The 24329-nt window shown below is 45.0% G+C and overlaps 1 protein-coding gene across 2 annotated transcripts in view; it reads right to left on the reverse strand.

The window, feature by feature from the left end:
- SLC24A3 (solute carrier family 24 member 3) overlaps positions 1 to 24329 on the reverse strand; it is a 493522-nt gene that overhangs the window by 252481 nt on the left and 216712 nt on the right. The window lies entirely within an intron of this gene.

Here is a 24329-nt window from a genome sequence, read left to right on the forward strand (position 1 = left end):
ATATTCCTATGCTGTGATGAGATGTGGTCTGGGCTCCTGAAAATAGCCACACAGAAAATCCTGTCTTATAACATGTGGACAGACTCAGGCAGGTCAGGAAAAGCAAGTAAGGATGGAGGGAGGCTCTCGGGGAATCTGTCCTTGCGTCCCTTTACTGGAGCTGAAAGCCTGCTCTAACGCTGCTAGGGAAAGGAAAAACAGAGACAAAGTTTGATTCCCTTTTGAAAGCCTGAGATCGGAGATTCCAGCTGCACGGCAAAGGCCAGGTGGCCCACTCCTGAGGCATGCGGGGAAGAGGAAAACGGAAACAGTGCCAGAAAGGGACAGAGTCAGTAAGAAACCAGTTAGAAGTTATTTATCAACAGCTTAAAATGGAACCTCCCCAATGACCTTGAGAATCTCCCAGTCCTACACGCATTGGCAGCCACCATCCAAAAGGCCTCTGCCACAGGGAGCTGCTGGCCAACCTTCCGTTTGCTCTTGCAAAAGCAGGGGACTTGCACAAGTGACCTCTTCGCCGTGCCACACAGCTGAGTTGTCATCAGCAATGCAGGAGGCAAAGATCTGGCTCTGCTCAGAGAGCTACTGAGGCTCAACATGACGAATGAAGAGACGGAGTGGACACCACTGACAATGTGACCTGCTGGGGCCAAGGCAGTTACAGGAAGCATCCCGGAGATTTACGACATTAAGTAAGGTCAGGGCAGCCACACACAGTAGTGTAGGATATTCAGTGCACAAGGGTGGCAGGCGAGAGCTGCTCTTGCCAAGCTGGGGGAAAGGGTATTTTAAAATATTTATTTTCTTATTCCTTTAATTTTTGGGGTAAATGTCATTGAGATATTACATACATATAAAAAAAAAAGTGCGTAAGTCACAAGTTTCAGGTTTGATGAATTGTCAGGAACTGAACAGACCCATGTAATCAGCACCCTGTCAAGAAACAGGATCCTAGCAAGACCCCAGAAGTACCCCCGAAAAGACACCTTTAAAAAATTTGTGCCCTTTCAAGTACACACAAAAATGTTCTATGGACTAGTGGTCTCTCAAGACAGGAGGGCACAATGATGAGGAGGATGGGACAGAGATAGAACACTATGAAGCAAAAGGTGGTAAGTGGCACTGCCCAGAGGGAGGCCTTCCTGTGTCCACACTTCCCCTCTCTCTCTCCCCTCTGCCACTTCTCCCCACAGTAAATATCCAGCCCTCTCACTATCAGGGCAGTGGAGAGGGCACCTGAATGCTTGGGGACAGAAAGGTAATGTAACAAGCTTTGGGAAGCAGCCCATCCTTCACTGAGAGCTGTCTTGAGTCTCAATGTGCTAGTTGGCAACTGTCTGAATGCTGGAGGTTGAGTCCAGTTTGCTGCTTAGTGAAGAGATCGCCTTGTGCACACTGGCTTAGCGAACAGATGGCACCTTGATTAAATTTCTAAAGGTGTATTTGGGGGGTACTTCTGGGGTCCTTCTAGGATCTTATTTCTTGACCTGGGTGCAGGTCATCTGAGGCTTCCTCACCAGAAGACGTCTCCTCTGCCAGAGGAAAGGAGTGTGCTGTGACCACATGACCTGGTAGAGACCCAGCCCCTCTGACCTGTACCTGTGATTGATGTCCCATTGTTGGTTCTTTCTACAGTGGTACAACCTTCTGCCTCTCTCCCCAGACTGGTTATTCCTTGAAGGCTGGACCCCATAGCTCTGTTCATTACAAAAACTGGGGATACTTATGAAAAAATGAATGACTGAATGAATGCAAAGTTTACAAAAAGAGAAAGGTGCTTCATTTTCCCTTTTTTTGTCCATAATGTCCCTGTCCAATAACATTTCCACATAAAGACTATCTGGAATTCTCTGCCTAGTTACAGCCCTTCAGATTTGGATCCCTAATCCCAGAACAGTGGTCGGAAGATGAGGTTCACATCAGAGCACCGACAGTAGAAATGTATTCTTCCTGTGTCCCCAAAACTCCAAGGTTTGCAAACATAAACTTCTCATTCATCTCATCTGTCAGTCACTGTTGAGTCAACAGAATGTTCAAGTCAAGGACAGGAAGAGAATCATCACTGTGAGAAAGACAGGAGAGTTCAGTGTAAGGGCCGGAGGCCTAAGCATCCCACTGGGCTGAGCATCATGGGCGGGAAGACCTGAGACCTTCCCTTTTTCTGACGGAGGCCAAGGCTTTCCCCCAGTTCCTGACTCAAGGCCCCAGCCTAGGACACCATCTGAGTGCTCTTCTGAAAAGGGGTATTAGGGGCCCCTGTAGCCTGGGCCCCTCCTGGGACAGGGAGGCTGCCATCTTCTGAGCCCTTTATTTCAGTTGTGGCTGTGAGCACATCCCAGTCTCCAGGCGGAGTCCCACGGCCTGAGCCAGCAGCAGCTCTCAGCCTTCTGTCTGGGGCTTTCCCAAAGCCTGAGAGGCCGCTCAGGCCCGGCAAGTGCAGGGAAGCTGGCCCTCAGCCACTGGGGCAGGAGCTGCTGGAGAACGCTCCCCGCAGCCATCTCTGCAGAGACAACTTGGAGGGGCATCCTACCCCGTTCTGGTGCCATGGGCCCCCATTTGCCCCAAGTCAGTCTGCACTCAACACTGTGCTTCCTCCTTCCTGCCTCACGCCCCTTCGCTTCCATTTGCTGCTATCACTCCCCTACTAAACTATACAAGTCCTTGTCTCGGGCTCTGCTTTCAGGGTCCCTAAATGTATCCAGTCCAGGGGGTGCAGGTGACTGCCGCTCAGCTATACTTTCTCTGCCCGGAAAGTGTACTCCCCCAACCCTCGCCCCCGCCCCAATGAGAAAAAAAAAATGGCCTCCAAGCCTTTGATTTTTCTCATCACTAATCATTTATGGAACATTTGCCAGGTGGCAGGACTGTGCTAAGGTGCTTTGCACTGTTTATCTCACTGCATCTTTGACAACTTTCTGTGAGATGGCACAAGAGTCACCAGTGCTGTACTAAGGCTTCAGGATGATACGCTACTAAATGGAGGAGCCAGATTTGACCCAAAGATGGCGTAAGTCCAACCTCACATCTATAACCATCACCATGGGGGCCTCACCCAATGAACCATCGGCACTGATAACAACTGGTCGGATGCTGTGATTTGAGGGACGAGAGAAGTCGTGTGACATGTTACTAGGGAAAGTCAGGCAGGAGTAGACTGGAATCCAGATTAGCCATGTACCTTCTCTGAAACCCAAGATTTTGTTTTTACACCGGGAAATGTGAATTATAAAGACTATTTTACCGTTTGCTCTTGAGGTTAAAAAAGTAACTATCTGTGACTTGTGCACAATACGTATTCAATTCATGGCAGTGATCAGTAGCATCGCCACTGTTGTTGGTAAAGCTAACACAATCTCAGAATATTGAGTCTGGCTCTGCGCTTGGCACTGAGCTGGGGCTCAGGGTTTGGAGACCAGGTCGAGCCATTTGGCATGCACAAGAATGGTAGTGACCCTGGTCCTGCAGTTTGGGAGGGGGATGGCTGGCGCTGTGGACCTCCCCCAGGACTCAGAACCAGGAAGGGCAGGAGGAAAAAAATGCACCCATAGGTGCCAGAAGGAGGGGTTCGTTTTGTACATGGAAGTAGAAAATCCTGGGGTTAGAAGGGAATCAAGCAGTCATGTGTCCTTATCCCCCAACCCAACATTCATTCATTCATGCGTTCAGTTATTCATCACAAACCTATATTAACTATCCACTCTGCTATTAACTGGAGAAATGAATGTGGATTAAGTCTCCTGCAGAAATTGAGCTCAATAAGGCGCCTCAATGCAGCAATAGGGCTCTTTTTCAAGGGTGTCGTGGGGCACAAAGGAGAAAGTGGACCATCCACCACCTGGAGCGGTTTCACAGAGGAATGGCCACCACTCCCCTAGGGAATCCTGAATGCCTACAAAACAACCACCAGCAAATTGTGCCTAACACTGGCCCAAATACTGCCAATGATGGCAAACCTGCCATCTTCTGGTCTCTGTATTTTTAAAAAGAACAGAATGTTGTCTCCCTGTAACTGCACCTGTTCAGGCCCTGGTCCTACCACTCAGAGCTCTGAAAACTTGTTCACTCAGTCTTCCCTTCCTTCAAGAAGCTGGAGCAGATGCTCAAAATGCCCTTTCTCCAGAAAAAACAGCACCATGCACCTATGCCCCCACTTCCTACGCCTGGACAAGGCTTTGGCACCCAGCCTGCCCCTTCCCTGTCTGCCAGAGTGTGGCCCCAAGAGCTGCCCATGTACATCCCAAGTGCATCTATCTAGCATGGAGGAGAGCAGAATTAACTCCTCTCTGGTTTGGAATACACTCCTCTAGAAAGACATGAAATCTGAACAAGATCAATATTGACTTGAATCTCGTTTGCCCCGCAGAAGCCATTGATCTTGGGCAAATTACATGATATCCTTGAACCCTAGATTCTTGATCTGTGAAATGAAGATGACGAGAATCCCACCTCAGGGTAGCTGTGAGTGAGAGGAGATAATGCCCAGTATAGTGCCTGTCACAGAGAAAGCACCTGACACACATGAGCTACTCCCTCAGCACATGAAATGCAGACAATGAAGCTTTGAGCCACTTGAAACATGATGCTCTTAAGCTACATCTTTACTCCATGATTCTGCAACAAGGCTTTTGCCAAACTCAGAGCTTTATATATTTATCTCCATCATATTTCATATTTTAAGATATGCTCCCTTATTATGGGTGAATCCCTCTTCTGCTCTATGATTGACGCAGAGTTGGCTATAATTCAGCCAGAACCCATGCTTTCCACATTGGGGGTACACACCTCACTTTCAGTGTGTTACCATGTGGCTCAGTTTTGGCCAATGATACATGAGCAGAAATGAGATGCACCACTTCTTGGCATTGCCCTTTCAAATCTCCCTTATGATCCTCTCCCCTTTCTCTTTCCTTTTTTATTTCTTTTTTAGAACATTTCCGATTCCTTGACATACACAGGGATTTACAGTTCATCACAGTCACTCACACCTCTATTCTTTTTTTTAAATTCTTCATTGTTTAAAGTATTACACATAGTATTACATATGTCTCCTTTTCCCCCCATTGACCTCTCCTTGGTCTCCTCCACCCCCGCACATGCCCTCACCCCCCTATTGTCTGTGTTCATTGGTTATGCTTATATGCATGTATACAAGTCCTTTGTTTGATCTCTTATACCCCCCCCCTCCTCTGCCTTCCCTCTGAAGTTTGATGGTCTGTTTGATGCTACTCTGTCTCTGGATCTATTTGTTCATCAGTTAATGTTGTTCATTATAGTCCATAAATGAATGAGATCGTGTGATATTTATTTTTCTCCAACTGGCTTATTTCGCTTAGCATAATGCTCTCCATGTCCATCCATGCTGTTGCAAATGGTAAGAGTTCTTTCATTTTTACAGCAGCATAGTATTACATTGTGTAGATGTACCACAGTTTTTTAATCCACTCATCTGCTGATGGGCACTTAGGCTGTTTCCAAATCTTAGCTATTGTAAATTGTGCTGCTATGATCATAGGGGTGCATATGTCCTTTCTGATTGGTGTTTCTGATTTCTTGGGATATATTCCCAGAAGTGGGATCACTGGGTCAAATGGGAGTTCCATTTTTAATTTTCTGAGGAAACTCCATCTGACACCTCTATTCTTTTTTGTTTCTTTTTTTAAAAATATATTTTTATTTATTTCAGAGAGGAAGGGAGAGGGAGAGAGAGATAGAAACATGAATGATGAGAGAGTCACCAATTGGCTGCCTCCTACATGCCCCCCACTAGGGATCGAGACCACAACCTGGGCCTGTGCCCTTAACTGGAATCTAACCTGGGGGGGGTGGGGGGGGGCGGGGGTCCTTCAGTTCGCAGGCTGACGCTCTATCCACTAAGCCAAACCAGGTAGGGCTCTCCTTTCTCTTTCTTAATCTGCCATGTGGAAAGGAATGCCTGAGGTCCCAGCAGATGGTGAGCCAAAGACAGAAGGCTCCTGGGTCCCTGAGTCACTGTATGGAAGGGTGTCTGCTGAATAATGCAAGAGTGAGAAGTAACCTTCTATGGAAGGGGTGGGGAACCTTTCTCTGCCAAGGACCATTTGTATATTTACATCATTCATGGGCCATATAAAATTATCAGCTTAAAAATTAGCCTGCTACATTTGGTCAAACATTTAATTAACTCACCCCTAATGCCTTGGCAGGGCCAGACCAAATGATTTCACGGGCCTTACACAGCCCACGGACAATGTTCCCCACTCCTGTTCTATGGTTTTAAACCACTCAAATTTGGGTTCCTATCTATTACAGTAGCTGTAGTTCAACAAGGTACTTTGTGCTCATTCTTACAACTTTATGAAATTCATAAGGTGGGTGTATATGCTTTCAGTGTCCACATTAAAGTCATAGAAGTAGGGAGGACCCACTTAATGACATGAGGTGGCATGAGCTAGGGGTGACGCTGGTGGCAAACACTGAGCACTGTGGGTACATGTGCAGGGATTTTGACACAGACTGGATTATTCACATGTTCACCTGTCTGCCATGTGCAATTAACAGAGCTGAACAGGCCGTGATTGAAAATCACTTAATCCAGATTGTTCCATGGACTTGTCCAAAGTCCGACAGCTGGTTGGTTACGGGCAAAGCTGAAGTCTCTTTGTTTTTAGTCCAGGAATTTCCCCTGTAGGCAGAAATTCTGGTAGAATGAGTCAAGGTCACATAGAGGGCACTCTCTTTTTTGGACATTTGCTGCTCAGCTGGCTCATCGAAGTCACCTGAATGCAGAGAATAAGAGTAACTCTGTCCTTTCCAGAGCAATTCCCTGGCTCCAACGAAACACCAAAGACATGTCCCTTGGCAACATGCTTCAACCAGCAACCAAGTCCAAGACCTGCCTATAGGCACACCATGGACTAAGAATTAACATCTCTGTCCTTGTTGCTAAGAAACGGAAACTTGGTAATTATATTACACCTAATGAGAGACCTGCACTTCCAGAATTTTATTTTTTTAAATCTGTAAATATTAGCTTTCCCATTGAAGCAGCTTACTTTCAATCTCCTGTGCTTTTTTATGTTTAATTAAAAGGCTCCCAGTACTCACTGGGTGCTGCCCTTAAAAGTTGGCTCAGCATATGCTTTCTTTCCTTCCTGATGGTTCTCACAGCCCCTGGAGCCACTCTCACAGGCAGCTTGGGGTCCTGACAGGTGAGTCGGAGTTCTAACGCAGGGGTCGGCCACCCCTAGCTGCTGATGCCCAGCTAGACTCATTTTCCACATCTGGATAAGGGGATAAAGATAATAACAGCCTCCTCACAAAAAGGATGCAGTGGGATCTTACAATGATGCAATGAGATCCAGGACCTGGCACACAGCATATGCTCTTACATTTTTTCTTTTTACATATTTACTAAATAAGTTAAACCTCAGAAAGGAACTTTTTACAAGTGATTTTAGCAGATTCTGCTGGTGGGCTGCCCACATCCTTGACCAGTGCGGTGCACACTTGCCTGATTTCTGACTGCCGGCACCTGCACCTCTCTGCCCGCGGGCTCTTTCTGGCTGTCAGAGCCAACTTTGCCCATGCCCAGAAATGTTAGGGGAACAATGACACATCAGCCAAAAATGATGGGAGTTGTGGATGAATACCTCACTCCCTCTTGTCTCCTGTGTGCTCTCTGCTGCCTCCCAGGTCCCAAGAGGGATTGAGCTACAGTCGCCCACAGTTATAATTTCCCTCTCTCTTCCCTTCATTGTCTCAATTTCCTGCTCCCTGACCAGTACTGCCAAACAAACAACTTGCACTTCAATCCCTGTCTCCAAGTCTGCTTCTAGGAGACCCCAAACTAAGACAAATAAATGCACTGTGCATGAACACACATCTGTACATGAATTCCGCTTCTGCTGTCTTCCAATGTACTGACTGTTCCGTCCAACTTCAGAAGGTCCATACTGGTGATGTAGGAAGAATTGAGTTTGTTACCTAAGTCAGTAGAGGTAACTGGTTTGGAAAGAAACATACCACCCTCCATGACAGTGGTGGTCTCTGGGAATGGCGGGTAAGGGGTGATTAGGACTGGTGATGGGTAGAGGACATCCATATCATTTGTAGTTGCATTGGCTTTTATTTAAAAGACACAAAGAAAATATATTAAATTATCTTTGCACTTTTCTATATTTTAAAAATATCTCAAATAAAATAAGTATTAAAATACAATTTGTCAAAATTTGTGGGATGCAGCAAATACCCTGTCTTTAGAAGAACATTTATAGCACAGCATGCATATTAGAAAAGAAGATTCAAAATCAACAATCTAAGCTTCCACCTTAGGAAACTGAAAAAGGAAAAGCAAAGTAAATCCAAAGTAAGCAGAAGAAAAGAAATACTAAAAATTAGAGCAGAAATCAATTGCAAAAATTTAAAACTGGATGACACAGGGGAAGAAAAATCAATGAACCCAAAAGCTGGTTCTTTGAAAAGATCAATAAAATGGATCGACTTCTAGACAGGTTATATGAAAAAAAAAAAAGAAGAAGAGATTAGACACAAATTACTAATATTAGAATTGAGAGAGGGGCTATCACTATTGATCTCATGGACATAAAACAGATAATGAAGAAATATAATAAATAAACTCTATGCCCACCAATTAATAACTAAGATGAAATAAACCAATTATTTGAAAACAAGATCTACCAAAACTCACATAGGAGAAGTAGAAAACTTAAATAGGCCATATCTATTAAAGAAATTTAATCAATAATTAATAACCTTGTAAAAGAGAAAGCACCAGGCCCAGTGGGTTCACTGGTGAATTTTGCCAAACATTTAAGAAACAAATTATACCAATTCTCTACGATCTCTTCTAGAAATTAGAATTAGAGAGAATACTTTCTAACTTACTCTGTGAGGCCAGTATTACTGTAATACTAAACTAGACAAAGAAATTACAAGAAAGGAAAACTACAGCACAGTATTTCTCATGAATAAAAATGCAAAAATTCTCAACAAAATATTAGGAAGTTGAATCTAACAATATATACTAGTAAAATAAATTATACATCACAAACAAGTGGGATTTATATTTATTCCAGGTACACAAGGTAGGTTCAACATTTGAAAATCAATTAATGTAAGCCATCACAATAACAGGCTAAACAAGAAAAATAGTATGATCATATTAATAGATGCCAAAAAAGCATTTGATAAAATTCAACACCAATTCATGACTTTAAAAAACTCAGCAATTTAGGAATAGAGGGGGAACTTCTTCAACCTGGTAAAGAACATCTACAAAAAATTTACAGGACATCTACAAAAATTCTACAGCTAACATCATAACTAGTGGTAAGAAAACAGATCCTTTATGAACTTCCCAGCACTCCTGGCATTCCCTGCATATGAGCTGGGCCTGCTCTGTGACCAGAGAAAGCCCTCAGACAAGGTAGAGTGGATGCTAAGGGGATAAGGGTGGAGCACCCACTACTTCATGTCCCATGGAAGTCTTAACAGTAAACGTAGTGGTGACAAACTAAATGCTTTCCCCCTAAGATCAGGTATAAGACAAGGATGTCCCCTCTCACCATTTCTATTCAACATCATACTGGAAGTCCAAACCAATGCAATAAATAGGGTAATAAAGATAAATAAAAGGCATATGGATTGGGAAGTAATAAATAAAACTTGTGTGTTCCCCCCTTCCCACCCCCCCCACACACAGATTAGATGATTGGCTATGTAGAAAATCTCAAAGAATTGACCAAAAAAAAAAAAATCCTCCTGGAACTAAAAAAATGATTATAGCAGGGTTACAGGATATAAGGTCATTTTTTTTCCATATACCAGCAGTGAACAATTGGAATTTGAAATTAAAACATAATATCATTTCCAGTAGCTTCAATAAGAAGAAACACATAGGTATAAATCTAATAAAAAATACAAAGATCTATATGAAGAAAACTAGAAAGCTCTGATAAAAAAAAATCAAAGAACTAAATAAATGGAGAGATAGCCCATGTTCATAGATAGGAAGACTCAATAGTGTTAAGACATCAGTTCTTCCCAATTTGATCTATAGATTTGATGCAATCCCAATCAAAATCCCTAGTGTGGTGAAATAGCAGGAAAGATAATGGTTTCCAGCCACCGTTTCAAAACTGGTCTCGCCCAGGCATTATTTCTCAGTCTTGTCTGAAACATTGCTGTGGGTGTGTGATGTGTGTGATGTGGAATCCCAGGGACTGCAGAGTCTCAGAATCTAGCCTGCCTCCTGCTCAGAGAGCAAAGGCCTTTGTTTTTAGTGCATCCATCTAGCATGCCCTGTCAGCCACATTTGAAGGAGGCCCTGAGTCACCACAGATTCCAAGGCTGACATTGCCCCAGTGCCCTCCATCCCAGGCCTCAAAGTTTGCCTTCCATTCATGCCCCTCAGAAACCTGGTGAAGCCCTGGACACAGGTGCCATTGCCTCTTTCTACCCCTTCTGACACTGTTTCTGGAATCTAGACTCTCTTTGGTTGTTGAAATTCTACTCATTCTTTACAGAGTAACTTGGCCAGGCCTCTCCCTAAGGAACTATTTCTAGATTTTTCCAAATAAGTACATCTCCTCTGGTTAGAACAGTATGGGAATGGCAATTGTGGCCACCATCTCTCTCTCTGACCTCATGGCCTGGTAGCCAAGTCAGTGGTGCCTCAGCAGCAAAAGTCACAGGGGTTATTATTGTCCCCATAGCTCTGCAGCATATAACATTGAAGGCACTTACAACAATCAGAGGTGAAATACTTCTCTTTCGACATATCTTCTCTCTGCCTCCGCCTCAATCTCTGGCCTTACCAGCTCCTTCCTAGATTACAGACAAGAGCCTTCCTTTCATCTCTGCACACCACCCAGCACCTAACTGACGAACAGGTACTCAGCAGCTATGGTGAGAGGTCTGATGGGACTAGTAAGGTAAAAGTACAGTATGGGACATAGTTTCACTCTTTGATTTACATTTGGTATCTTTGAGCTTTGAAATAAGCTAGATTCACCCAGACAGGAATAAAATGTGGATTCTAGAGTGATGTATGATTTTGGTGCCCAAGGATTCTCAGATCACTGTACATCAACAAATACAAATCATCAAGGTTATCTCTGATTCTTTTCCTCATATTTGAACAAGTTAAATACAAGATGGGGGAAAAGTAGGTTTACAGCTATTCGTATGGAAAAATAATACAATCTATAATAATAAAAGCATAATATGCTAATTAGACCGGATAGCCAAACAATCTTACGGACAAAGTTGGGGCTGCGAGGGCCTTGCACGAATTTCGTGTATTGGGCCTCTAGTAATTAATAAATAATAATACAAGAATAACCTCTACTTTGCACACTTACAATTGCAAACATACTTTTGCCCCACCCAGTATAATAAATCCATAGGTATATGTGTTTTTTATGTAGGAGTGACACTCTACATCCAATCAGAAACCTAATCACCACCCAAGGCTGGCTAAATGCAAAACCAATGATGCTTCAACCTTTCTCTCTTCTTCTGATCTCCAAAAGGCATTGGTCATGTCCACATGGAAAGATCATGTCTTTTACCAAGTCAGACTCTGCGGTCAGTGAGGCATTCCATTTAATAGGTTCTTATTTATCCAGAGACCTCTGAACTTGCCCACTACACAGATCAAATCTACCACGTGTTCTGACTTGTATAGACATAATTTATAGACAAATGGAAAGGAAGAATGCAAGAGATTTGGCATTCCTTGGAAGGAAATGAGTTTTGGTTTCTTTTTTGGTGAATTCAGGTTATTACTGATAATTATTTTGATGGGGTCCTCAGGAGTCACTTACATAGGCCAAAAAAAATGTGTATAGAATTATATAAGTCATTCACAAGTGCCTCACAAGAGCACTTCTGAGCTGAGTAATCCAACCAAACCTACGTGTTTTGGGGGGCCCATATTACTCCCCCTAGTAGATGATTTTGTATTTGTTTTCTACAGAAGAAAAACATTAAATAAAACCAGGCAAAAAGACAAAGAAAAAATTGGCTTCTAGGTTCCCATAAGGCCTTAAAAGTAAAAAAACATTGCTTGATCCCCAGTGCTGGGGTGGCTCCCAGTGACATCACACATCCTGCTCCGTGCAGGACGGGGTCACGGAACTGGCTGCAGCCACAGTGTGCCCAGGGGGTGTCAGGCCTGCTGGGACCACGGTCCCAGATGCCTCGGTGGAGATGAGCACAGCAGTTGAATGGGAATGTCCGTACTGTGGGAGGGGTGCCAAATTGAAAGCAGTAAGCCTTATTTTCAAAGAGGCTGCTTCAAATTTCAGAAAAACACAACCAAAGGACATCTTCACCTGGCTGTACATTCACTCTGGGCATACGTTGGGGCGCTCTTGTCAGCCAGAAGATGAAGGGTGCAGGAAATTGCTCTGCAGGGATGCAGGGTGCAGAGGCCAAGAAGCGGCTTACAGAGTACAACGGCTCATTGCACCCTGCTCACTCGCAACAGGCAATGCCTTAGGGGGAGCTTAGTATTTAAGATCTCCAAGATCATCTTTCTTTTTTTTTTTTTTTTCCCAACATTTTTTTTTTAAATCCATGACTGTGAATTAGCAATGGTTTCTTAAAAAAAAAGAAAAAAGTTTATATTGATTTTAGAGAGAGGGGAAGGGAAAGGGATAGAAACACAGAAACATCAATTGGCTGCTCCCGCATACCCAAAGCCCAGACATGTGCCATGCCTGGAATAGAAGTGGTTCATGGGTCAACACTCAACCACTGAGCTACCCTGACAAGATCATCTTTCATCAGAAATTGTCACTGTGCAGACCAGGCATCTCTGAATTATAGGCCTACTTTTATTTTTATTTATTTATTTATTTTTGTTGTTGTTAATCCTCACCCAAGGATATTTTTCCATTGATTTTCAGAGAGAATGGAAGAAAGGGGGAGAGACAGAGAGAGAAATATCAATGTGAGAGAGACATATCAATTGGTTGCCTCCTGCACGCTCCCCGACCAGGGCCCGGGATTGAGCCTGCAACTGAGGTATGTGCCCTCGACTGGAATCAAGCCAGAACCCTTCAGTCCACAGACCAATGCTCTATCGACTGAGCCAAACCGGCTAGGGCAAGGCCTCCTTTTAAAAGTGCAACTTATCCTCCTGAAAGTGGTGAAAGGCCACCTCCTTCTAACTCGGTCAGAGGCCTTTTGTATGTGCAAAGGCCAGCGTTTCCCTTTCACAGCTGAGTGCATGGTGCCCTGAGGCTGAGAACTCACCAAGCTCAATTGACTTCCTTTTCTCAATAATTATTTCACCTTTTGAAAACACAGGGTCACTGGTGGAACCTTGGAGTGAGGGGAGCACGGAGGGCAGAGCCTTTCAGGGGAAACCACTGTTCTCCATGAGCTTACTTGGGAGTCAGACTCGTGCACAGAATATTGTTCCGAAAATACAGCAGGTCCCTGCAATGGCCTCATTAATGTGTCTTCACGGTCGTGTGGTGAATCAGCTGTGGGGAATTTTCAGGACTCATGATGTGAGACTCAAGCATGGCCAATAGCTATGCCCAAACAGCCGAGGGAAGAAGGTGCAGGAGGCTGGAGACAGGAACAGAACACACACTATATGCAGCGCGGTGGCTCACTGGTGTCTGTCAGCCATTTGAAGCCCATCTTTCCTTAGACACACGGGAGCTACAGAGACGCACAGAGCAGTGTCATCCTGTGATAGCCCAGATGACAACTGGCATCACCGTCCTGAATGTTTGAATACACTTGTCTAGATAACCCCTTATCCCACATGAAGTGAGAAACCCAGAGTTCTTCCCACGACCTCGGGGGAGTCTTGAGGGCATTCTGTTGGGCAAATCACTTCTTATTCTTTCTTCTGACTTATTCTCAGACTCTCCTGTTCTGCTTGCATGTATCCTCTCTCCTTTTTCTCCTCCCCACATTGGCATATCCCATTTGCTTTGGGTCTCCCCAGAAAACCATCACTCACAGAAGGACATTATTACTCCAATATTGACTGAGTGCCTACTGATTGCTGGGCATGAGACAGACAATGAAGTTAGTTACACAGGGGAGCCAATAGGGACAGCCCACCGGAAAGGCAGATAAGGCACAAATAAACAATTCAAAGAGCGACAAAAATGTATTACAAGTGCTCTGACGGAAGAGGCTTCTATAAAGGAGAAGAATAAAGAAGGACCTGACTTAGATCAGGGGCTCAGAAATGGCTTGAGGAGGTAATGTTTACACTGCAGTCTGAAAAAGAGGCAACTGTGGCTAGTGTGAAAGTGTGAGCATTTTGAAAAGAGGAGACATTATATGAAGGCCCTGTGGTGAGAAGGCTCAGCTACTTGGAGGAACAGAAGAAAGACTAGTAGAGCTGGGAGTGTATGAGTCAACACTTCCTCTGGGGTCCCTAGCCACCTCAACACACATACCCTTAAATACCTCCTCTTGATTCTGTGATTCACCAATAGCCCAACAGCAAAACTTTCTTAACTGGAGCCAAGAAAAGGGTCCCTTTCTAAAGGCTGTAAGAATGCAAGCCCAGGTATAGCAGTGGCCATGGACCCAGCTACTGGGGAATGTGGCAGGAGAGAACAAGACCGGTAAGATGAGAGATGCAACCATACAACCATCTAGGGTCCGTTGCTCCAGCAGCTGTCTACCAGTCACGCATCTCCTGACAGCATCCAGCCAGAGACTGGAGGGAAGACATGCCCTGGAGAGGCCCCTCTAAGTACCAGGGTCTCCAAATCCAAGTGGGCACACTGGGTTCCTTTCACACGGAGAGCAGGCGTTCTTCATTACACTCATGTAATGTGAGGTCTTGGAGACAGGAATCAGAGGGTCATGCTACAGAGTGACAAGAGCATGAGATGGAATTCTGCTCAGGTATTTTTGCTTGGAGATCAGAGGAGACTATGCCCAATCTTTGAAGGATCAGAGGTCAAACAGAAGACCCATGAGTGGCTCAGCACAAATCCATGTCTACTGCTTCTCCTCCCTAGCCCTGTAAGTAGAGCCAGATACTGACCCTCTCAGGGCCTTAGTTTCATCATCTGGACAAAGAGAAATACTACTGTGTTAGTATACAGTATAATAATAATGGTCCTCTCCTCATAGAGCATGCGGATTAAGTGGGCTGATACGTTGGCGTTTGTCAGCCATTTGAAATGCATCAAGTTCTCAGAACACTATCTGGCACATGGTAAGTACTCAATAAATGTTAGCTATTATGATTTCTTTATTTGTATTTGAACCAAGGAAGACCTCAAGCCAGTCTTCATACCAAGCACAGGTCAGCATTGTAAGAAGGGGATACCAGAATGTCACTCTGTACAGGGCGTTTCAGGTAGATCAAGCTGTAGACCCGAGAGACAAGAAAATGAACGTCTGGGTCATAATTCCATTCATTCTTGAAGCCAGTATGGGCAACCAACCACTACAGTGTGTAGGCCAGTAAAGAAGTAGGGTAAAACATTTCTCTCTGTTCTAAGTTTATCCTGTAACCACTGACTGTTCCAGCTGGAAGAGACCCTGAAGATAAAGAAAACTGCCATAGAATCTCACTAGCACATGAAAATACTACAACCATCTTTTCATTCTGAGTCCACATGCCAGTGCCTGCCAGTCCTGGGCACTCCAACCGGGTCACCCTGTGCCTGGGGAAACAGTTCTGAAAAGGTGACTGAGTATTTTAAACACACATAAATTGCCCTAAAGTCCACCCCCCCACCCCGACCCCCGCTCCCAAATGTCTAGTGCCCAAATGTGAATACAACATCTAGCCAAAGAGATCCTTCTGGATTCTTAATATTTTCAGTGGGCAGATGACTAAGATCCCCAACTATTTCTCCTTGAAATTGTATTTACTGCAATAGTACAGGAACAGTTAAATCTACCATCTGGCAGGGGATTTTGCAAACAGAACCCGTGATGTCCCTGGGAAACAATGAGGTAGCTGCTGTTATGTTCATTTCCCAGAGGAAGAAATTCAGGTTCTGGGGAGTTCAGTAAATGGCATACATTTGTCCAGCTGGTAAGAGGCTCAGCCAGGATTTGAACCTGGGCTTGACTGTCTTGAGAATCTGTTATTTCTCCATTACAGACTATTCCAAAATAAAGAGGAAAGCCTCTTATCATCATTTTGGCAAAACCCAACACCAGAGTAATTGGTTCAATTGATCAAAAGTACCTGTTGGGAAAGGTGCAGAGTACCCCAGAGCTAGCAGCAGCACAAAGGAAAGATGACTCTTGTTTGTTTTGTGGCTTCTATAACTAAGAAACTGAATTCTTGTAAGATGCTAGCTAGCAAGAAAGGAAAGGGTTCTTTCCTTCAGGTATGCAGTAAGCATTTATTTCTTGCATACCCATCTCTAATTAGGCATGGCATGAGATGACATGGGTTCCATTTTTTTTTCTTTTTTAAAATATATTTTTATTGATTTCAGAGAGGAAGGGAGAGGGTGAGAGAGATAGAAGCATCAATGATGAGAGAGAATCATTGATAAGCTGCCTCCTGCATGCCCTCTACTGGAGATGGAGCCTGCAACCCGGGCATGTGTCTTTGACCAGAATTGAACCTGGGACCCTTCAGTCCACAGGCCAATGCTCTATCCATTGAGCCAAACCAGCTAGGGCGACATGAGTTCCATTTTTCTAGGAAAAGAAAGGTGAGTTCCTATACTGGTATATACTGGTATAAGACTATCACATCCCTTTTCCCTATAATTAGCCAAGAACAAATAACCACCAAGAGGCACCTATACAACCCGTTAAAGGAATGCAGAAAAAAGAATGTAGATTCCAGGCTACACTGCAGGAATTATGAAAGCTCACCTTGCCTTCTTTCTAAGCAAATGGCAAGTCCTCAAAAATAAAATCGAAATGCTATTCCTACAGTGCCAATTTTTTGGGCTGAGGTGTAGAAACCTGAAAAATGTTTTTTAATTTGTTCCCACCATGCACTGAACTCAAAGGTGTGTGCCTTCTCTCTCATACCTTGGCTAGCTATCTGCTCTCCACAGAGCCCTCCACAGCCTTTCTCCACAGTGACCAGCAGGGACTGATGAACACCGGGTTTGTGTACTTCATGGGAGAATAAAGTTCTGTGATTTATTTGTTTCAATGCCCATGAGAATTTCCCTTATATGGGGGTTTCTGCGAACACAAATGTAGCCCTAAATCTTAACTCATCTTGTTTGATAAACCACTGGAATGTTGGCTTGGAGATGCAAATTAAGTATGTCTTTTATTTTCTGAATTCTAATGCTTGCTGACCCTGGAGGAACCACCTATTTCGGTGTTAGCCAATCCTAGAGATAGTGAACAATGTGTCTTTTCAAATTCAAACCAATTGATCCAGAGTCCACACCCCAACCACCTCCTCTTCTAGGGGGGTCTCACCCTGGGCCATTACTTATCTGCCTAATGTGGTACCCAGGGCCAGGAACCAGATGACTAGGAAGAGCTCCTATACCCACCCCAGAGCCCACTGAAATGAGTCCAACAAGCCAACCCTAAGCCTGCCGCATCTGTTCCTTCCATGAAAACCACAGTGAAGGCTTTGGGGACAGATTGTCCCTCACCTTTGCCTCCTGACTCACCCTGGTGCTTCTCTGAGTGACATGGCATGTCCCTTTCTTGTAGGAATTATGAGGAACACTGTGTTTGCATTGGCAGTCATCTCCTGGTAGGTTGGCCTTACTATACCTCAAATTTTCTATTAATATGTCATATATATGCATATATACATATGTACCTATGTATATACACTGAGTGGCCAGATTATTGTGATCTCTGAACGCATAATAATCTGGCCACTCAGTGTGTGTGTGTGTATATGTATATATATGTGTGTGTGTGTGTATGTGTGTGTGTGTGTGTATAAATGTGTGTGTATATATATTTATATATTTAATCCTCACCTGAGGATATTTTTTCCATTGATCTTTAGAGAGAGAGAGAGAGGAAGGGACAGAGGAGGGGAGAGAGAGAGAGAGAGAGAGAGAGAGAGAGAGAGAGAGAGAGAGAGAGAAAGAGAGAGAGAGAAACATCAACTGGTTGCCTCACTCGAGTGCCCTGACCACCATAGCTGGGGATCAAACCTACAACCGAGGTATGTGCCCTTGCTTGGAAATCAAACACAAGACCCTTCAGTCCATGGGCCAATGCTCTAACCACTGAGCAGAAACAGCCAGGGCAATACATTACATTTTAAAACAAGATGGAAGTTTCTACTCCACAGTCCACCTCCCACAAGGCAGCAGAAAATGTGGGTGGCTTCATCTTTATCTTGCGTTTCAAAGAGGAAAACCAACAGTTGTGATTGGGAAAAAAAAAAAAAAGAATAGAAGAATCAAAGATATGCAGATGCAAGTTTAATATTCTGCACATTGGAAAAATTTTACCTAAAGTGACCTAAGTTTAGTCACTGCCTGATTCAAACGAAAAGCTTGGTGCATTTTCCCTGTGGAACGTTCATTAAAACCACCACAAGCATGATTTCTGAGGCTCTGGATTTTGTAACCTCATTAGTTTCTGTAAAATCTCTCTGTGATTTGACCCAGTTTCAACTCCCAAAGTCTGAAAATAAAATATGGATGCTTTCCGTATAAGGATTTGGCCATGTGTCGTCAGTCCACTAATAAAGTATGGGGCCACACTGCTCCTCACATAACTAGAAATGCTCCAGAGGGTATATCCTGGAGGAAGCGCAGATTCATTAAATCTGGAGTGGGAGGATGTCCTGTAGAGATAGCTACTTGCAATGAATAAAATACAGCAAACCATCATTTAAAATCCTCAACAGCTTTCGCAACTAAATGAAACGATGTATAAAGAAAGCAATTTTAACATAGACAAATTGATAGGAACAACAGTTAAGTGCCTGTAGCATCTTATGCTCATTATACCCAAATGACATCGTACCAAACAGTGGTATTTGAGGACATGCTGTCCCTATACCTTGGAACTAGCTAAAGAATGCACTATATTCCTTCTCAAGTTATTCACAATAATTCAGACGATTGCAACCACCACGATTCAAAAAAGGTTCAAAAGCTCAAAACATTCCCATGGATGTGATGGATGTATACTTCTCACAATTTACGGCACTAATCCCGTGTTTTAAGATGCTTTGATGAACACATGCTAAATAATGCCTCTGGCTACCAAGAGCTGGCCATCATTCCCTTTATTGGCTGAGGCAGCACGGCTGAGTGGGTCCCTGCAGTGTAATATTACACGCGCTTTCCTCAGTCAGATGAGAGACCCCACGCTCCTGACTGAAGGCTTCCTTCCATTTGTGTTGCTCAATTTTTGTCTTCACTTATGAATGTCTTGGGGCTTGAGATACACGTGTAGTGGTGGAATCAGATTTCAACTTGGAATTCTCCGTGGGGTCCCTTGCCTGGACTGGAGTTATTGTGAGCAGTGTGAGAAAGCGCCACAGACTAACTTAGAGATGATCCCGGCAAAAGAGCAACAAGGGCATTACAAATATCCAAGCACCTTTCCTTGTCTTCTATGATCGCTTGAGTTCCTGTAACCCTGAAATGTTCCGCTGTTGATCAGGATGATCATTAAGATTACATATAAACCTGTTTGACTTTGTCAAATGATGCCAGGTGATGACTGCTCTGCTCGGAATATCTGCTTTGGTGCTAAGTGCTATATTTATACATTAGTGCACTTCCTCAGCCTCAATGCAAAGACCTCTACCTCTTGTCACCCCATCAATGTCTGTCACAGAACCCAAACTGATGCTAGGGGACATTTGGGGTCGTTGGGGAAATTAGGACTACAAAGTATCTCCCCTCAGACAGGGTCACTCAAAACAACAGAATTAAAACCTGATTTTCACACGCCCTACAACAAAATGATTCTATAACCACGTGCAATGTTTAAAGCTCCCCTCAGCATCCAGAATATCCTCCTTAGTTCCAAGTCAGATACTCCATCACAGCATAAAATCCTGGCATTTCTCGGTGTTGATAACAGTTCTGCCTACGTGTTGCTCAGCTGGACATTGGGAGAAAACCCTGTAAATTCAGATAACCACCTTATTAGCAAATGATTATTTGACTGAGTTTATCTTTTTTAAAAAGCAAAGCTATGCCAGGCCAGTATGGCTCAGTGGTTGAGCGTCAACCCATGACAGGTTCGATTCCCAGACAGGGCACAGGCCCAAGTTTCCGGCTGGACCCCCAGTAGAGGGCATTGTAGGAGGCAGCCAATGATGTTTCTCTCTCATCGATGTTTCTATCTCTCTATCCCTCTCCCTTTCTCTAAAACACCAATTAAAAAAAAAAAAGTGAAGTCATTTTTTTCAGTGAATTGTTGTTGGTTTTCTGTTTCAAATCAGTATGAAAGAGAGTGGGTCAGTGCCTCTGACTTGGGGCTAAGTTCCCATTGACCCCTCTCTCTTTGCTCAGTGCAGTGGGGCAGGGAGGGCTTACTGGCTGCTCACCGGCTGGTAACTTCTGGCATATCTCACCCACTGACCATGACTGGGTCCACGGCTACACTGGCCGCCCATCCCCCAGATGCAGGATTTCCCCCAGGGCTGGGGTTGGCTCAGTGATTCCCTGGTGGCCCTGCAGAACTTCCCCTGGGCGGCAAGGAGTCCAAGAGGACGCTCCTGAACAACCTTCCCCTCCTCCCTCCTTCACTCAGGGTGGGGTGGTGCAGTGGTTGCTGCCTCTCCCTGCCTTCCCTAGCTCTCCTGCCCTCTGCCCTCTTCTCAGGCATTTCCCTAGTAAAGTCCTTGCATGTTGCACCTGTCCTGGCAGTGCATCTCGGAGGCTCCCACAATGAACTTGGATGTCCACCAGGGGCTGAGCAGAGAGCACAATCCAAGGCTTCACCAGACTTTGACAACATTCTCTTCTTGCCACCATCCAGCCAGTAAAAACCATCACCAGTATATACAGGCTGCTCCCCCGGACCCCAAAGCCTGAGGTTCTCCTTTTACCCCAGGAGACATACATGACAGGCTGGGTCCTGACGGCAGGCAGAGGGTGAGAGGACCAGGCCCCATAGAGACCCCACCACTGGGTCAGGGTCAAAGACAACCATGGATGCCAAGATTCAAAGCAGGAAGAATGCAGCCGGGTGTGATTGAGTCTATGTATATGTGTGAGTGTATACAGTGTACATGTGCAAGAGTGTGCATTGAGTGTGTGTGTACATGTGTGCATGTGCATTCAGGTATGTGTACCTGCCTAGATGCACATGTGCATGTGTGTACTTGTGCGGGCGCCTCTGTGTGTGTTTGAAGTATATGTGCATGTCTGTGTGGTCACAGGCTGGGGCAGGAACATATGGGAACAGGGCTGCTACCATGGATCAGCTGCGTTTTTCTGCACTAGTTTCCCAATTAACCCTCCCTGAAGGCTGCAGAAATCCTCCAATACAGTTCTGCTTTTAATTTCCATGCAAATCAATGGGGAGAATGGCCTTCCCCTCCTCCTTTCTCTTCATTCTCCCTTCCCTCTTTTTGTACTTTCCTCCATCCCTCTCTTCCTTCTTTTCCTCCTTCTCTCTAACTGCCCTCCTTTTTTTATTTCCTTTCTTTCTGCACCAGTCCCTTGGTCTGGTCTGAGAAGGCACCTGCATGAGCAGGGAACCAAAGAAGACCCCTCTTTAGATTTTGTCTTCTCTGCTTTACCCCTCCTTCCTCTCCTTGGTGAACCCAGAAAACAGCCAGGTGCCTTCCGTGTCTCTGTAAAACCAGAGCCAGCAGAGGTCAGAGGGGCTTCACCCTGCACTTCCAAGACTTAGCCCAAAGGAGACTGGTGGGATGGGGTGGGTGCCGAGGGGAGGGGAAGAGAGACAGAACAGAGCCCCTCCCTCCCTCCACCTCAGACCCCAGGGCACTCCCAGAGTGCCTTGCAGCAGGAGCAGTGGGCTGCTTTCCCATCTTCCACTCTATTTAATCACAGGCCCAGCCCGCCGCCACCCCCCTCTCTCTCTAAGCTGCGCAGACAGGCTTTCCCGCTGCAGCTCTGAATTAAAAAGGAGAGATTTATTGGGAGGAAATTCGCCCTGCTTTAGGGTGACATAACTTCAAACCAGATGACATGCGCCTAATCAGCAGCGCGGAGGACGCCTTTTATGGGTCAGTCAGAAGTAAAGGTGGAGTAACTGCACTCCACTCTCCAGCAACAACACATTTATGAGCCGCTCGGATGAACTGATGATTATGGGTTCTGCCGGCACAGCGCATTATTTATTTAACAGATCAGCACCGCTTCAAAAGACAGTCCTCAATTCCTCAGTTCACCTCGCTGTCAAGTAATGGGGGGCAGCCTATTAAAATGACATGGTAAATTCTAGTCCAATTCCTGCCACCGTCCACATGAGCAAGAGTCTTTATCTGGGACAGAACCCGACTCACGGAAGAGCAGCATCTCCCGAATCTGGGAAAACAGAGTAATAGGGATGCTGTGTACTTATTACCTTCACATTTACTTACAGGACGCTCGCTAGGTTCACCTCCTAGATCTTTCACCATACGAATGAGAGGCGCAATACTGCTCGAGTAACCCTAAACCACGAGTGCAATTCTCTTCCCCCCAAATCATTAGGTGAAACCACTGGAAACTGGCATTTCTGCATGTTGAAAATGGTCAAATACCGTCAGCCTCAAGCCAAAGTCCCTCAGTTCTTTTCTTGAGATAAGATGATGGAGGTAAAGATGAGAACAGTGGGGGGTGGAGAGTTGTTGGCTTTGCACACGCAGGTTCCACCTCTTCCTATTCCGAGCAGCCTTTAGAGAAAGGGAACTGGCGGCTGATCTGTGCAAGCCCACCACAGGGGACATTATTTCATATTTTTAAAAATCAGCACCGTGTTTCTTTTTAAAATTTGCGGGGGTAGAGGGAGGTAAAAAGAAGCCCTGGAGAAGGTGAAAGGAAAGCATCCCCCGATGGCTACAGCTAAGAAAAGTCACAATGGGTATCCCACCACTTGTCTTTAAATCACACATCTAAAACATTCCCAACGTGCAGATAAGGAGATTGTGTGTTTGTGGACGGCACTGCGTGTATAAAGCCTTTCTGCAGTCACCACCTGGGCAAGGCAGGTGACAGCTCCATTCATAGAGAGGAGACATGGCGAAGGAGCATCCAACTCTTTTCCACACCCACTTACTGGAAGAAGTGATTGAATCCGGAGTGAATACGAGCTCAGAACCCTAATGGACAGCCTCTTCGCTTGTCTCCCAGACAAGACTCAGGATGGCCTAGGCCAGCCCTGCCCACTCCAATGAAAGAATCGCAGCAGTTAAATCACAGCTTACTTTTGGTCAGTTAAATTGGAGATTTTACCTTTTCGGAGAAAAGGAACATTTGTATGCAATTGCAGCGGTAAGACTCCACTACTTGGAAGTCGAACTTTTTCCACATCACTGTCTACGAGAATATCTCAGCCCTCGCTCCGGTGCCATGAACCCTCACCGGGCTCGGATGTTGAGAAGTCTCTCAGATTCCTATTTAACATGCAGTATGTACGCTATACAGAATGGGTCACTGTGGCCAAGGCTACTGAATGTTCAAGTCAGCAAACAAAAATGAGAGCGACTGGGTTTTATTGATGTGAAAAGAACTCTTAGAAGCAAACCAGGAGGGAGCAGAAGGTGCAGCTGGCGGCCAGCCCTCAGGAGAGCCAGCAGAACCTGGAATACTCACAGCCAGGCCGGCTCATACCCGTATGAATTCCACTGAGTGATTAGTTAGGTGTCCTAGAGTCGAGGACCTAGACACAGTGTAAGATGGCAAGAAAGTATTTTTAAAAGACTGCACTGAGACAAATGAAAACCAATGAGGGTCGTGTTTCATTGTTGTGGAATTGGTGCTTGAAGGAACAGTTTGTTAGATGTCTGTGGAGAGTACATTTTTTATAAGCTTTTTCAATGGGGATTTTTTCACGTTATTAAAGTTGTGCATGAATTCACAGGGCCACACATTAGCCACATGTGAACTACCCTCTAGAAATGAGAGCATGCTTCCTAACGGGAGATAAAAGCCCCTTCGCAGGGAACCTGCTTAGGCCCCACAGGAGCACGTCCGTGAAATGATTCCCACCCTCCGGCAAATACTTTTTCTGAGAGAGATCTTTCTCGCTCTGGGGCAGCCGAGGGCAGGCCTGGTAGGAGGACAAGGACAGGGCTGGCTTGAACAGACAGAAGCACCACAGGATTGCCCACCAGGTCCGCCAGCAGCTATGAGAGTGACCACACCTCCTATTGGGGCCACCTGCCCCTGAGGGGGCTCCTACAGCATGTGTGGTGTCCACAAAACTGGGAAACATCATCAGATCCACTTATTCTG

Source organism: Eptesicus fuscus, chromosome 12 (assembly GCF_027574615.1).
Source record: "Eptesicus fuscus isolate TK198812 chromosome 12, DD_ASM_mEF_20220401, whole genome shotgun sequence".
In the NCBI taxonomy this organism is placed as follows: Eukaryota; Metazoa; Chordata; class Mammalia; order Chiroptera; family Vespertilionidae; genus Eptesicus; species Eptesicus fuscus.